The sequence below is a fragment of the Leuciscus leuciscus genome (assembly GCF_965113295.1).
Source record: "Leuciscus leuciscus genome assembly, chromosome: 6".
Lineage (NCBI taxonomy): Eukaryota > Metazoa > Chordata > Actinopteri > Cypriniformes > Leuciscidae > Leuciscus > Leuciscus leuciscus.
Window position 1 is genome coordinate 32,165,127 of NC_138730.1, and position 13,052 is coordinate 32,178,178.

The window sequence follows — 13,052 nt, forward strand, 5'->3', positions numbered from 1 at the left end:
AATACTACCTCATCTTAAAATAAGATTTAAACTGAGCATGCATTTCTCTCAGGTTAAATGCTGTACATGACATACGATCAAATTACCTCATCTTTTGCGGTCAAAACTTTGTATAGGCTATGACAGGTCTCGTACAGATTGCTGCCACAGCAAATCGCGCTATAATGCCGTTCTCGACAATGTACGTTACCTTTGTAAAAGTAGGGATTTAAGTTAGCACTTACTAGCATGAAGAACAAATATAGACACAGGCTGTGCATGGAGATCGATATAATTCAAACTCTCTTCGATACAAACACATACCCTGTGTGAGTTCCTGTGTTTAATGTGGATCACATTATATGAAGATCCACACGATTGCGAATGTGACATTGATTTTATACAACAGTTCAACAAACGAAATATTAATATTAAGTGATGTTCATTTTCAACACAGTTGTCAGTATTTTTACAATAAATTAATAGCTCCAGGGCGCCGTAAAGGGGTGGAAGGTTAGGACGATTCTAAGGGCCCAGGCTGATTTAGGGCCCAGAAGAGCAGACCCCCTTTTTCTTTTCTTATTTCTTTTCTCTTTTTTATACATACATTAAATATGCTAGGGCCCCTCATGCACTAAATGTGTATTTTGTCCGTTTTGACCATAGATTTAATATTTAAAAAACAAATAATGTATTTACTGTTTCAGTCACACCCCTCCGCCTTACAATGGTTCATTCCACCTGCGCTGTCCGAGCTACGATCGCTAGTGTAACGTCTCTTGCTTATTGCACTTGCTATGATGCAGCGCAGACAGTGACATCAAAAGTTAGTTATGTCACATCAAAAGTTAGGGCATCAAAAAAGGAAAGGAAAGAGAAGACAGAGAACGCCGAAGTCGACAGTATGTCACACAGTTTTTCAAAAAGAAAGGTAGCTTGCCCTATTCCTGTAGGCTATTCCAAAACTTTCAGAGTTACTTATTTTTGTTGCTACATGACCTGCTTTTATCTAGCTAGCTTAGTAAAATAATTACTGAATTATCATTTACATCCAACAATAATAACATCTCTGGGTTATCATGTCTCTCTACACAAAAATAGCTCTACACAGATTCAACGGCTGCTGCACACCCACGTCCTCCTTCTCCCCCCGTGCGAAATTCGCGTCCGATATTTTAGCACGTTAAAAAATAAATACAACCTCACGTTATGTCAATCACACTTGCACACTGCCTCCGAAACTTTCGTCCGTCAAAAAAAAAAAAAAAAAAAAAAATCGGATCAGGTTCGATTTTCTGCGTTTTTCGCATCCGTAACAAGGGTTTGAATGGTGTTTTGACAGTTTAGAGCCACAGAATGACGGATACGAAAAAACGCATGCGAAAATTTCGGATTCAGTGTGCAAGGACCTTCAGCTGAACAAGGTGAGCCTGAGCGCGAAACTTCACGAAGATTGAAGCCTCTCAACACGTCTTATCTACTGTGTTCGCCACATGATGATAACTTTACAAAACAAAAAGTAATCTATAGCCTACGCTTCAAAAATCACAAAATCAGTTTGCTGTGTGTGTCGTGTGTTCTGTGAAGTGACAGTGCTGCTGCTACGATCGATTGTCAAACTTGACGTTCTTAATAGGCTATGAATAAAATGCCCCAGAAAAAAATAATATAAAAAACTGAATAAAACATTTCTGTAGTAACCATTGGCTATAAGGAGTTTACAAAATAGGTATTTTAATATTTTATATTATGAAAACTAAATAGGCCAATAGAAATAATATGGTTATTACGTGTGTGTTTGACTTATACAAATGTAATTTTTTTTCTTGTTTTTGTAGGCTTTGTACTCATCTTTAGACATTTTAACTACGCAATGTGCCAAGTATCTTTTTTAAAGTATACAGGGCATGTTTATTGGGTTACATTTTATCTGTAAAAAATTTAGGGGGCCCAGAAATGTTGGTTTCCATAGGGCCTAGAATTTCTGGCGGCACCCCTGGCTCCAACGAAAGCCACAGCAGAACTGCAGCACACAGTGTTTGTGAACGAATCTTTAGAGTCAATGATTCAATGATTAATTCATAAATACAGCCACTTGCTTCGTTTGAATGAATGACTCGATGACTCATCACCTTCTGGCGGTTTTAATTTAATATTTAAAAGCATCACTTCGTTTTTACCATCATTGCATATTTATCTATTTAACTTTTTATTTTATTTTATTCAAAGCATTATTTATTTTATAAAGGTATTTGTGAAGGTAAAAATGCACTTGAAAAAATCGATTTAAGGGGGCAAATATTGTCCCTTGCTGAAAAAGGTGTGACTGAAGAGTGGGGGTACGCAGAACAGGATATTAAAGCCTCTTGGGGTACAACTCTAAAAAGTTTGAGAACCACTGGGACTGGGTTAAGGAATAGAACAAAATAAACATCAAAGCACAATACACATAGGCTACCAAGGGCAGAAAGTAGGCCTAATACTCCCATGGTTACCAGACTATTGAAACCGGCTGAATATGACAGCCCCACCTAAGATATTTTTCACCAGCCGCCACTTTTGAGTTTCCTGTCACTGTGGGCTGCAGGGCACAGTAATACGTTGCAGAGTCCATAACTGAAGCAGAGGAGATCTTCAGATCCACACGATTTTTCTCCTCATTTAATTTAGCAGACACTCCAGGTATTGGAGGGTCAGCTGGCTGCTCAAGATTGGCTTCACTAACCAGAAACAAAAACTCTGGTTTAAAGCTGCTGTATTGACGATACCACAGGAGAGAATCACTGCTGTAAGAACCATTGTATTTGCAGGCCAAAGTGATAGAGTCAGCAGTGCTAACAAGTTCAGATGAGGAGAGAGGCACTATTCCTTCTCCACTTATATCACCTGAAACAGGCAGAGCATTGCAGTTTATTACCCATTCAACACAAATTATTAATGTCTAATGATGACTTATTTTTGGAAGGTTTACTTAAAAATGTCACATAGCTTACCTGAAAAGAGAAGAATGAACCAGACATTGCATAGAAACATCATGGATCCTCGCAAGCAGCCCAAACTTTATAACTAAGAGATTCTGGGCACTGTTCCACCAATTGAAGGTTCAAATCTTCTGTAATCTGAGTGAACGCTGCCATCTGCTGTACATTTTATACTATTACTTTACTGATTACTGATTAGTTTGTATTACTAATTTCAGTAGCTATTTAAGGACAAGTAGTTTGCCTGATGTAAAAGGTATTTTATATGAGATACTGTTGATTTTATACCAGTTTATATCAGTGCTATAGATGAAACATAAGCATCACTAATGGCAAGGCTAGTGTGTTATGAGACTTATGTATGGACATAATGCCACCTTGTGGCTGCAGTAATGAATCTAAATCAATCAACTGTGAGAGAACAATGTAATCATTCAAGTTACAACATATTTTATTGGTCATCTTAAATGTTTTGCTTTCCCAAAAAAACTTTGCATTCTTACGCAAAATGTTCGTGTTCCCTCGAGAAATTTAACGTGCTCTCTCAAAACATTTTAGTTCTTTGTGACCCCACGCAAAATGTCTTGGGTGAATGCAAAAGCCTTGAAATATATTCTTTCCTCCCATCCCATATTTTTTCAACCACCATCCATTTTGGGGCTAATTTTCATACTCTTGACACCAAGATTTTTTTTTTTTTTTTTTTACTGTTCACTGAAAGGTTCTTTGGGGAATCCAAAAATAGTTGTTCTATATATGGCATTGCTGCAAAAATCCCTTTTGGGACCTTTATTTTTAAGAGTGTAAGGGTGTTGTATGAGGTTTTTGAATATAGGCAACCAGTTTATATAAAATAAAGTTGTTGGGCACAAAGAACAGAGTAACTTTACTGGACCACCAAATCCACAATTTTGTCCAGAAAGTTAAGCTATCTTTCTTATTATAGTGAAAGAGATTTAAAATGATATGAAAGAGATTAAAAATGAAGAGAGACAGTTACTGGACAAAATACATTCACATTCCCTTTATTCATTAATGTAAATGTAAACCTAAAATCTTGCCCACAAAGTATTATCTAATGTGATGTTTATGTTAAAATGTCCATTATTTTTTACATTATTTATAAAGCTATTTTTTATTTATTTCTTATTTATGGAAAGTTCTCAAGCATTTTGTCAATTCCAATCTGTTCAATCAATTTAATCTGCTCAATCTGCAAACAAACATGAGTCTATGATAAAAGACAGATATTATGTTCTTTCTCTTTCTTTAGGTTTTTGTACAGTGATGATGTGTTTCCTGTCACTGTGGGCTCCAGGGCGCAGTAATACAGAGCAGCGTCTGATACTGTAGCAGAGGAGATCTCCAGATGCACACGTTTTTCACTCATACTCATTTGTCCATCCATTCCAGGGATTCGGGGAACTGCATATGTTACATGTTTTGAGGATGACTCCAGGACGAGGAGCACAAATTCAGGCTTGGAACCAGGATACTGTCGATACCAATGCAGACTGTTTGCACTGCCATTATATTCACATGAGAGAGTGACCGGCTTCCCCTCAGTTACATGCACATTATTCTGCAATGGTCTTATTGACTGCCCAAATGTATCTGCATATAGAAAACATTCAAGTTAGGAAGAATAACAAGATGAAGGCGTTCAGAAAATGTAAATCAAATAGCAAATAAATACTATGAACTTGCATAAAATACAATTAATTACTATTCCAGTTTTAAACAAAGCCACTTACATTGCATTACTGAAAGCACAAGCAGAGAGCACAGGAGCATCATCTTGAACCACGAATGAAAACTGCAGACAGAATTGTGAGATTTTTGTGAGATCCTTCAAAGCTCCACCCATAACAATCAGTGAAAGCATTCAGAGACATAGCGCTATCTTTATCAGATTTAGTTTGGTCTTGAAATAAGATTGACACAAATACTATTTCATTAACTGAAGAATGATATAAAAAAATGAGGCTAGAATTCGATAATAAAATTTAACTTTTCTGAAAATGCCAAGTTTTGCAAGTGTAAAATCTTCCTCTTTTTTTGTTTGAAAGCAAAAAATATATATTTTGTATATACTGTATATATATATATATATATATATATTTTTTTTTTACCTTTCTTTCAAACTTAGAGAGAAAGTAATATATTAAAGTATTATATTGTTTAAGTCAAAGATCCAAAATCTTTAGTTAAGTGTATGATCACAACAGTGACGTTAAACCAATACTATTAGATTATATGGAAGGCTAAGAACACATGATAATGTCTTTTATTTTAATTATATTATAGTCTTACAGGACATTTAAAGTCTCCATAAAATCAAAACGGACAATAATTTTTTATTTTAGTTTTTATTTTTTTTATTGAATATTGCAATATGTATTATATATGATTCAACTGTGCACATAATTTTTTTATTTATGTGTCCTCATAATCTTTAATCAAAATAACTTCGCCTTCTTGGCAAGACATCTCTTGCCATCTCTGATGAGGTGTTTTCCGACATGAGGGCGGGACAACCTGTCACTCACATGAGATCACAGCAACAGCAAACCACAAAGTCAATTTCCAATGGATAAAACGTACTCGGTTACTAACGTAACCTCGGTTCTCTCTAGAAGAGGGAACGAGTACTTGCGTAAGAAATCTTACGCTAGGGGAAAACCTCTTTTCCTCGAGATATTGAAGCCAAAAATTATCCTTAATTTTGCAATAATGTAAAACGCATTGCAGCAGCATGCAGACATGGGCGAGACAGCTCGCGCGCCCATTGGCTGCTCTGCGGCAACTGCACCAGCCTATCGATAGAGGCTCCTCATGACGTCAGAACCAATGAGGGCGCTTCGCGCCCATTACGTCATGTCCCGCCGAAATCGGGTGGGGCCAGGGCTATAAATACGGCCCAGAGAGGCTGGTTTGGTCAGTTTTTCATCGCTGAAGCGAATCAGAACATGACGCATGCACCGCAAGATACGCAAGTACTCGTTCCCTCTTCTAGAGAGAACCGAGGTTACGTTAGTAACCGAGTACGTTCTCTTACGAGAGGTCTCTCGTACTTGCGTAAGAAATCTTACGCTAGGGGAACACAATGTAAAACGCCGTGCGTGCTTGAGACATAACACTAAAGTCCCAAGGGCAGGTGCTCATACAGTGCCTAATCACAAGGGACTCACAGAGAATCCGGGAAGAGGGGCTAGAATAGCATCATTCCTGTAATATGGAGCTCTGATAAGAGCATGTTATATCAAGTGTTCCACACAGCCAGGGCGAACTCGGCCTGGACTGGTAAATATGGGGGACTTACGCACTGCCCACAGAAGTATACAGACGATCAGTGATCGACGCTCTAGCAGTTTCAGCATCCTGAGCCGATAGCATCGGGCGGGCAATACTGAAAAATTAAACCGAGAGCAACCTAGCTTGCAAAGCGGGAACCTCGAGGTTATAAAACCTTATAAATGTAGACGGGGAGGCCCAGTCTGCCGCCATACAGATATTTTGCAAGACAATCCCACTGGACCAAGCCCACGACGAGGCCATGCCTCTTGTGGAGTGCGCTTTGACACCTATCGGGCATTGCAGGCCCCTGGATGTGTAAGCTAGCGCTATAGCATCAACTATCCATCTGGATAGACTCGGTTTTGACGCAGCTAGTCCCTTAGAACGTCCGCTGAACAAAACAAAGAGCTGCTCCGTCTGTCTGAAAACAGATGAGCGAGACACATAGGCCCTTAACGCCCTGACCGGGCAAAGGAAGCCTGCGTCCCCTTCCTCTTCAGATACCGGCAGGGCTGACAGGGAGATCACCTGTGCCCTAAACGGTGTATTGAGGGATTTAGGAACATATCCGTGTTTTGGTTTGAGTATGACTCACGAGTCATTAGGCCCAAACTCCATACACGTCGCGCTTACTGAGAGCGCTTGCAAATCCCCTATGTGCTTCACTGAAGCGAGAGCCAGAAGAAACACTGTTTTGAAAGACAAGAGTTTCAGGTCTATTGTATTGGCTCGAATGGGGCACCTTTCATGGCTTCCAGAACCGTGGAAAGGTCCCAAACGGGAACTGAGGGAGGTCTGGGAGGGTTCAGCCTCTTAGCTCCTCTAAGGAAGCGAATGACCAGATCGTTCCTTCCTAATGACTGGCCGAGCGGTGGTTCAGCGAACGCTGCTATGGCCGCCACATAAACTTTGAGCGTGGATGGGGTTCTGCCCTTATCCAGAAGCTCTTGTAAAAACGAGAGAACCTCCGTCACCCCACAGCGTGAGGGCGGAGTACCACTCGCTGTACACCAGCTAGTGAACACAGACCATTTTGAGGAATAGAGCCGCCTCGTAGATGGAGCTCTAGCCTGTGTGATCGTGTTTAACACTCCCGCTGGGAGGTTAATGGGTACCCGTTGATGGCCCACACATGTAGGGACCAACGCTCCGGGCAAGGATGCCAGATCGAGCCGTTTGCCTGCGAGAGGAGATCCCTCCTCACCGGTATCGGCCACGGGGCGGTACTCGTCAGACTGGAAACCAGGCTTGGTTTGTCCAAAAATGGGGCGACGAGTAGCACTGGGCATCCGCTCTCCCTGATTCGCTCTAACACCTGGGGTAGGAGCGAGACAGGGGGAAACGTATAGAGCGGGCAGCGGGGCCAGACGTGAGCCAGCGCGTCCCTGCTCTTGGAGAAAAAAATTCCTGACAATGAGCGTTCTCTTGAGACGCGCTTTTAACCAATACTGCAGCGGGCGCATGCGAAGCAGACCCAGCTGAAGCACTGAGGATGCTGAAGCCATGAGACCCAGCATCCTTTGAAAACTTTTTGAGCGGGACTAAAGCGCCGTGGCGAAAAATCTCTGTCATGCGCTGAATACTTAGTCTGCGCTGCGGCGACAGCTGTGCTGTCATAGACAGCGAGTCCAGATCTGTGCCCAGAAAAGATATTTTCTGACTGGGAGACATCGAACTCTTCGCCCAATTGACTGTGAGACCTAAATTCTCAAGGTGATCGAGTAATATGGTCCTGTGTTCTATGAGCCCCGACTGTGATCGAGCTAGAACCAGCCAATCGTCCAAATAATTCAGCACTTGTATGCCTCGGAGCCTGAGGGGTGCGAGCGCTGCATCCATGCACATTGTGAATGCGCGAGGTGCCAGGGATAGGCCAAATGGCAGGACTGTGTACTGATATGCCTGACCCTCGAAGGCGAATCTCAAAAATCGCCTGTGACGTGACGCTATTTATATTTGAAAATAAGCGTCTTTTAGATCTATCGACATGAACCAGTCCCCTTGGCAAATTTGCGAGAGGATTTTCTTGGTCGTGAGCATTCTGAACCGTCGTTTCAGAAGTGCTTTGTTTAGTCGTCTTAGATCTAGAATGGGTCTGAGACCCACGTCTTTTTTGGGTACCAGTAGTATCGATTCGCGCCGCTTTGCGTTGCGGGCGTCGACCGAACTGTAGCGAATAGCCTCTTTCTATAATGTCTAGCACCCACTTCGAAACCCCGGGTAGCCTTGCCCATGCGTTTGCACGAATGGCTAGGGGTTGAATGCGAAGCGCGCTCTGGTCGCTCCGCGACAGAGGGGCTTCAGTGTGCTGCAACATAAGCGTGACATTTGAGGCAGGGGGGCGCGCTTGATAACAGCGGGCAGATTGCCCGCGCTCAACTCCTCTGCGGTGGTCAACCGAGAGGGGGAGGGCTGGGCGAGTCCCGTAAGACCTGTCATGTCTATGTGTGAATGTGGGCGTGGGATAGCGGGCACATTTACAACACTGAGAGCATTGTCTGCCTGAGCAGAGCGAATGCATGTTGGTTTCGTTTTACAGAAACCTTGAGACATGCAGAACGTAGTGTTTGTGGGCACTGGGCAATGGGCACATTTACCACATTTAATGCGCAATCGATCTGGGTCGATTTCATGTGCGCGAGCCCTGTGCGACGGGCTGTGTTTCTGTGTAGGAATGAGCACTGGGCAGTGGGCAATTTGTCTACACTCATAACACCATCGGCCGTGGCCGGAACACCAGAAAATACACTCTTATGGGATTTATCTGGGTAGCCGTAAAAGCGGCGTTTGTGTGCAGGCAAGCGGGCTGTGTCGCCGACACTGGAACAGTCGCATTTACTGGAGCTGAACGAGCGAGAAGTTGCTCGGTCCACTGCAATATTGACATTTCCAGAGAAATGTGTGAGAATGGAGGTAGTGACGCACGGAAACCATAGAAACGGTGCTTGGGTGCAGGCGAGCGGGTTGTACAACGCGCTCGTTGGCTGCAAAAATACACATCTGCAGTCGCCTTTTCAGGGAACTGACAGAGTGAGCATTGACGGCAAAATTTTTATTTTTTTTGCCGGTAGACCCGGGATCGAACACGGGTCTCTCGCGTGAAAACCTGAGAATCTGCCACTGGGCCACAGGGGAAGACACATAGACATGCAGATGGCGCGAGTATTATCAGAGACCATCAACATGCTGGCGTTTGTTTGCAGGCGTGCGTGCATTACAACAGGCTCGCTCACTGCAGTATAACATTTCCAGTCGCCTGAACTTCAGAGGGGAATGAGAAATGTGTGAGAAATAGAATTCGCCCCGGCCGCAGCGGGACATTAACTCTCTTTTCTCCTTTCGCCAGTGACGCACGGGAACCATAGAAACGGTGTTTGGGTGCAGGCGAGCGGGTTGTACAACGCGCTCGTTGGCTGCAAAATGCACATCTGCAGTCACCTTTCAGGGAACTGACAGAGCGAAGCATTGGAGGCGTAATTAATGTGTCGTTAGACCGAGATTCGAACACCGGTCTCTCGTGTGAAAAACCAAAGTTTCCACCACTGAGCCACAGGGGGGAACACAAAGGCTTTCAGATGCACGAGCATATAAGAGCGTCAACATGTGCTTGCTGGCGCTGCAATATTTATATTGCAGTCGCCTGGATATTTCCAGTCGCCTGATCAGGGAACTGAGAAATGTGTGAGAAAATTCTGGTCAGTCCAGCTTCGGCGGGACTAAAACACTATTTTCTCCTTTCGCCGGTGAGTGACGCGTGAATGGGGCGCAGGGGCAGGGTAGCTTTCTTGTACGTAAAGAAAAACTAACCCTGACCGTCCGCTTCCAGCCTCCCCTGTGAACGGCGCATTTTGCGCGGCTCGAACAGAGGGAGAGAGAAAGCTAGCCCCATGACCGTCCGCTCCTGACATCCCCTGTGAACGGCGCGGTTTGCGCGGCTCGAACAGAGGGAGAGCAGGTATCATCCTCCAAGCAGGCAAGGCAAGCGGGCGCACCGGCGAGCTTTGCGGGTTGGGGGGGAAAGGGGCGTCTTGAAAAAAGAGTGTGTGTCGCGGCGGCGAACACACACACATACACAAAACACAGTAACAGAGAAAAGGATATGTACGCCGGAAAGCGTCAGCAGAAACGGCGACTGAAGGCGGCGAGATGTCGACCAGCAGCTTCAGATGCACTAATCCCGCTGGGTGCTTGACTCAGACGGCGCGGCTTCCTCTCAGGATCCAGCGATGCGAAGGTCCGCTGAAGAGATGAAAAACTGACCAAACCAGCCTCTCTGGGCCATATTTATAGCCCTGGCCCCACCCGATTTCGGCGGGACATGACGTAATGGGCGCGAAGCGCCCTCATTGGTTCTGACGTCATGAGGAGCCTCTATCGATAGGCTGGTACAGTTGCCGCAGAGCAGCCAATGGGCGCGCGAGCTGTCTCGCCCATGTCTGCATGCTGCTGCAATGCGTTTTACATTATTGCAAAATTAAGGATAATTTTTGGCTTCAATATCTCGAGGAAAAGAGGTTTTCCCCTAGCGTAAGATTTCTTACGCAAGTACGAGAGACCTCTCGTAAGAGAATCAAATCTCGCCCTACATTTTTTCTTGTTTAAGTAGCTACATCACTCAGAGATGCGTCACAATAGGGAAGAAAAGTTGTATGCTGACTTTAACATTAGTTTAATATTCCTCCTCATAGAGGTTTTTGTACAGTGTGGCTGTTCTTCCTGTCACTGTGGGCGCCAGGGCGCAGTAGTACAGCGCTGAATCTGTGACTGCAGCGGAAGAGATCTGCAGATCTACCTGTTTCTCCACCTTATTCACACTGGCTTTCAGTCTTGGGAAAGGGGGTTCTGCCTGTGTTACACTGCCTGATTCATAAACAAGAAGCAGAAACTGAGGTCTGGATCCAGGATATTGTCGATACCACTGTAAAGTACGTACTTGGCTATCATATTTGCATGAGAGAAGGACTTGCTCTCTCTCAGTGGCATGTTTTGTGGTCTGCAATGGTGTTATTGACTGGCCAAAGGATTCTGCAAATAGAGCGTGAAAAATCACAAAAAAAATACAATAAATAAAGTTCAGCCATTATCATTATCTATAATCTGAACAGTTATGAATTATTAATTTTTTTACTATGTATTTACATAAATAAATAGTAATGTTTTTGTAAATATACAAGAATTCAAATAGTATTAAATAATGAAGAAGTTACTTAATTCTACTCACCCTGAATGGCTAATAGTACAAGTAGGTAAAAAAGCGATCTCATTTTTGCACTGCTGAAGAACAGACTGAAATCATAAGAGATGAATACCAACTCAATCTCTTGAAGCTCCACCCACATATCTCAGTGTGATTATGATTACACAAAACATGTCAAACATGGAAGAATGTGAAATACATTTTGGGTATATATATGATTATATAGATAGATAGTTCATAGTGACAGAAATATTGTGTGTTGAACACAAGGTCAGCTGTTAAGGAGACAATAATAAGACAATCAAAACTCGGAATCTCAAGATTAATCATTAGCTTTAAAGCAGTCGATTTGGTCAGTCACACTTTTAAATAGGCCTACATTTGAGCTTTTCTATAGAAAACTTACAAATTCGCACTCGTATCATTTAAGTAGTTTTACTGATTGCATAGAGCAAGCGTGAGATTGTCATGGTAACCAGATACATCGCACATGAATTGACTTGCATTATGTCTATTGTTGCAGGGCTTGCAGTAAACATGTTGAAAACATGTGAAAACATGCACTATAAACATGTTTATCAACAGAATCTCAAAGTAGCCCCCCACCCCCACAAGCTACGCCCATGAATAGAAGATGTCTATATATTGTGAAAGTCTCAGGACCCAAAAATGTCCGCCCAATCATTGAATTCGGTCCGAATGCAAAGATGTCCTACCTGTCTGTCAACATACACTATATTGCCAGAAGTATTGGGACACCCCTCCAAATCATTAAATTCAGGTGTTCCAATCCCTTCCACGGCCACAGTTGTACAAAATCAAGCACCTAGGCATGCAGACTGCTTCTACAAACATTTGTGAAAGAATGGCTCGCTCTCAGGAGCTCAGTGAATTCAAGCGTGATACCGTGATAGGTTGCCATCTGTTCAATAATGAAATTCCCTCTCTACTAAATATTCCACGGTCAACTGTTAGTGGTCTTATGACAAAGTGGAAGCAATTGGGACTCAACTCAGCCACGAAGTGGTAGGCCACGTAAAATCACAGAGCGGGGTCAGCACGTGCGCAGAACTCACCAACTTTCTGCAGAGTCAAAAGCTACAGATCTCCAAACTTTGTGTGGCCTTCAGATTAGCTCAAGAACAGTGTGTAGAGCTTCATGGACTGGGTTTCCATGGCCGAGCAGTGCATCCTAGCCTTACATCACCATGTGCAATGCAAAGCATCAGATGCAGTGGTGTAAAGCACGCCGCGCTTCTCTGTCTGGCAATCCGATGGACGAGTCTGGGTTTGACGGTTGCCAGGAGACCGGTACTTGCCTGACTGCATTGTGCCAAGTGTAAAGTTTGGTGGAGGGGGGGTTGTGGTGATGGGTTGCTTTTCAGGGGTTGGGCTTGGCCCCTGTAGCTTTCCTGTAGCTTTCCTGTAGCTCAAACAGTAGACCGTGAGTTTGAGTTTGGTGTACAGGAACTTGACTGCATGGCCTGCACAGATTCCTGACCTCAACCCGATAGAACACCTTTGGGATGAATTAGAGAAGAGACTGCGAGCCAGGCCTTCTCATCCAACATCACAAATGCGCTTCTAGAATAATGGTC

At 43.4% G+C, this 13,052-nt stretch overlaps 1 long non-coding RNA gene across 1 annotated transcript; it reads right to left on the bottom strand.

The window, feature by feature from the left end:
- Positions 1-10,831: 10,831 nt before the first annotated feature.
- LOC309501366 lies at positions 10,832-12,864 on the bottom strand. Its single transcript, XR_014206876.1, has 3 exons — positions 12,531-12,864; positions 11,479-11,543; positions 10,832-11,282 (listed from the first exon to the last, which is right to left on the bottom strand). It is a non-coding gene; the product is annotated as an uncharacterized lncRNA (long non-coding RNA).
- Positions 12,865-13,052: the final 188 nt, after the last annotated feature.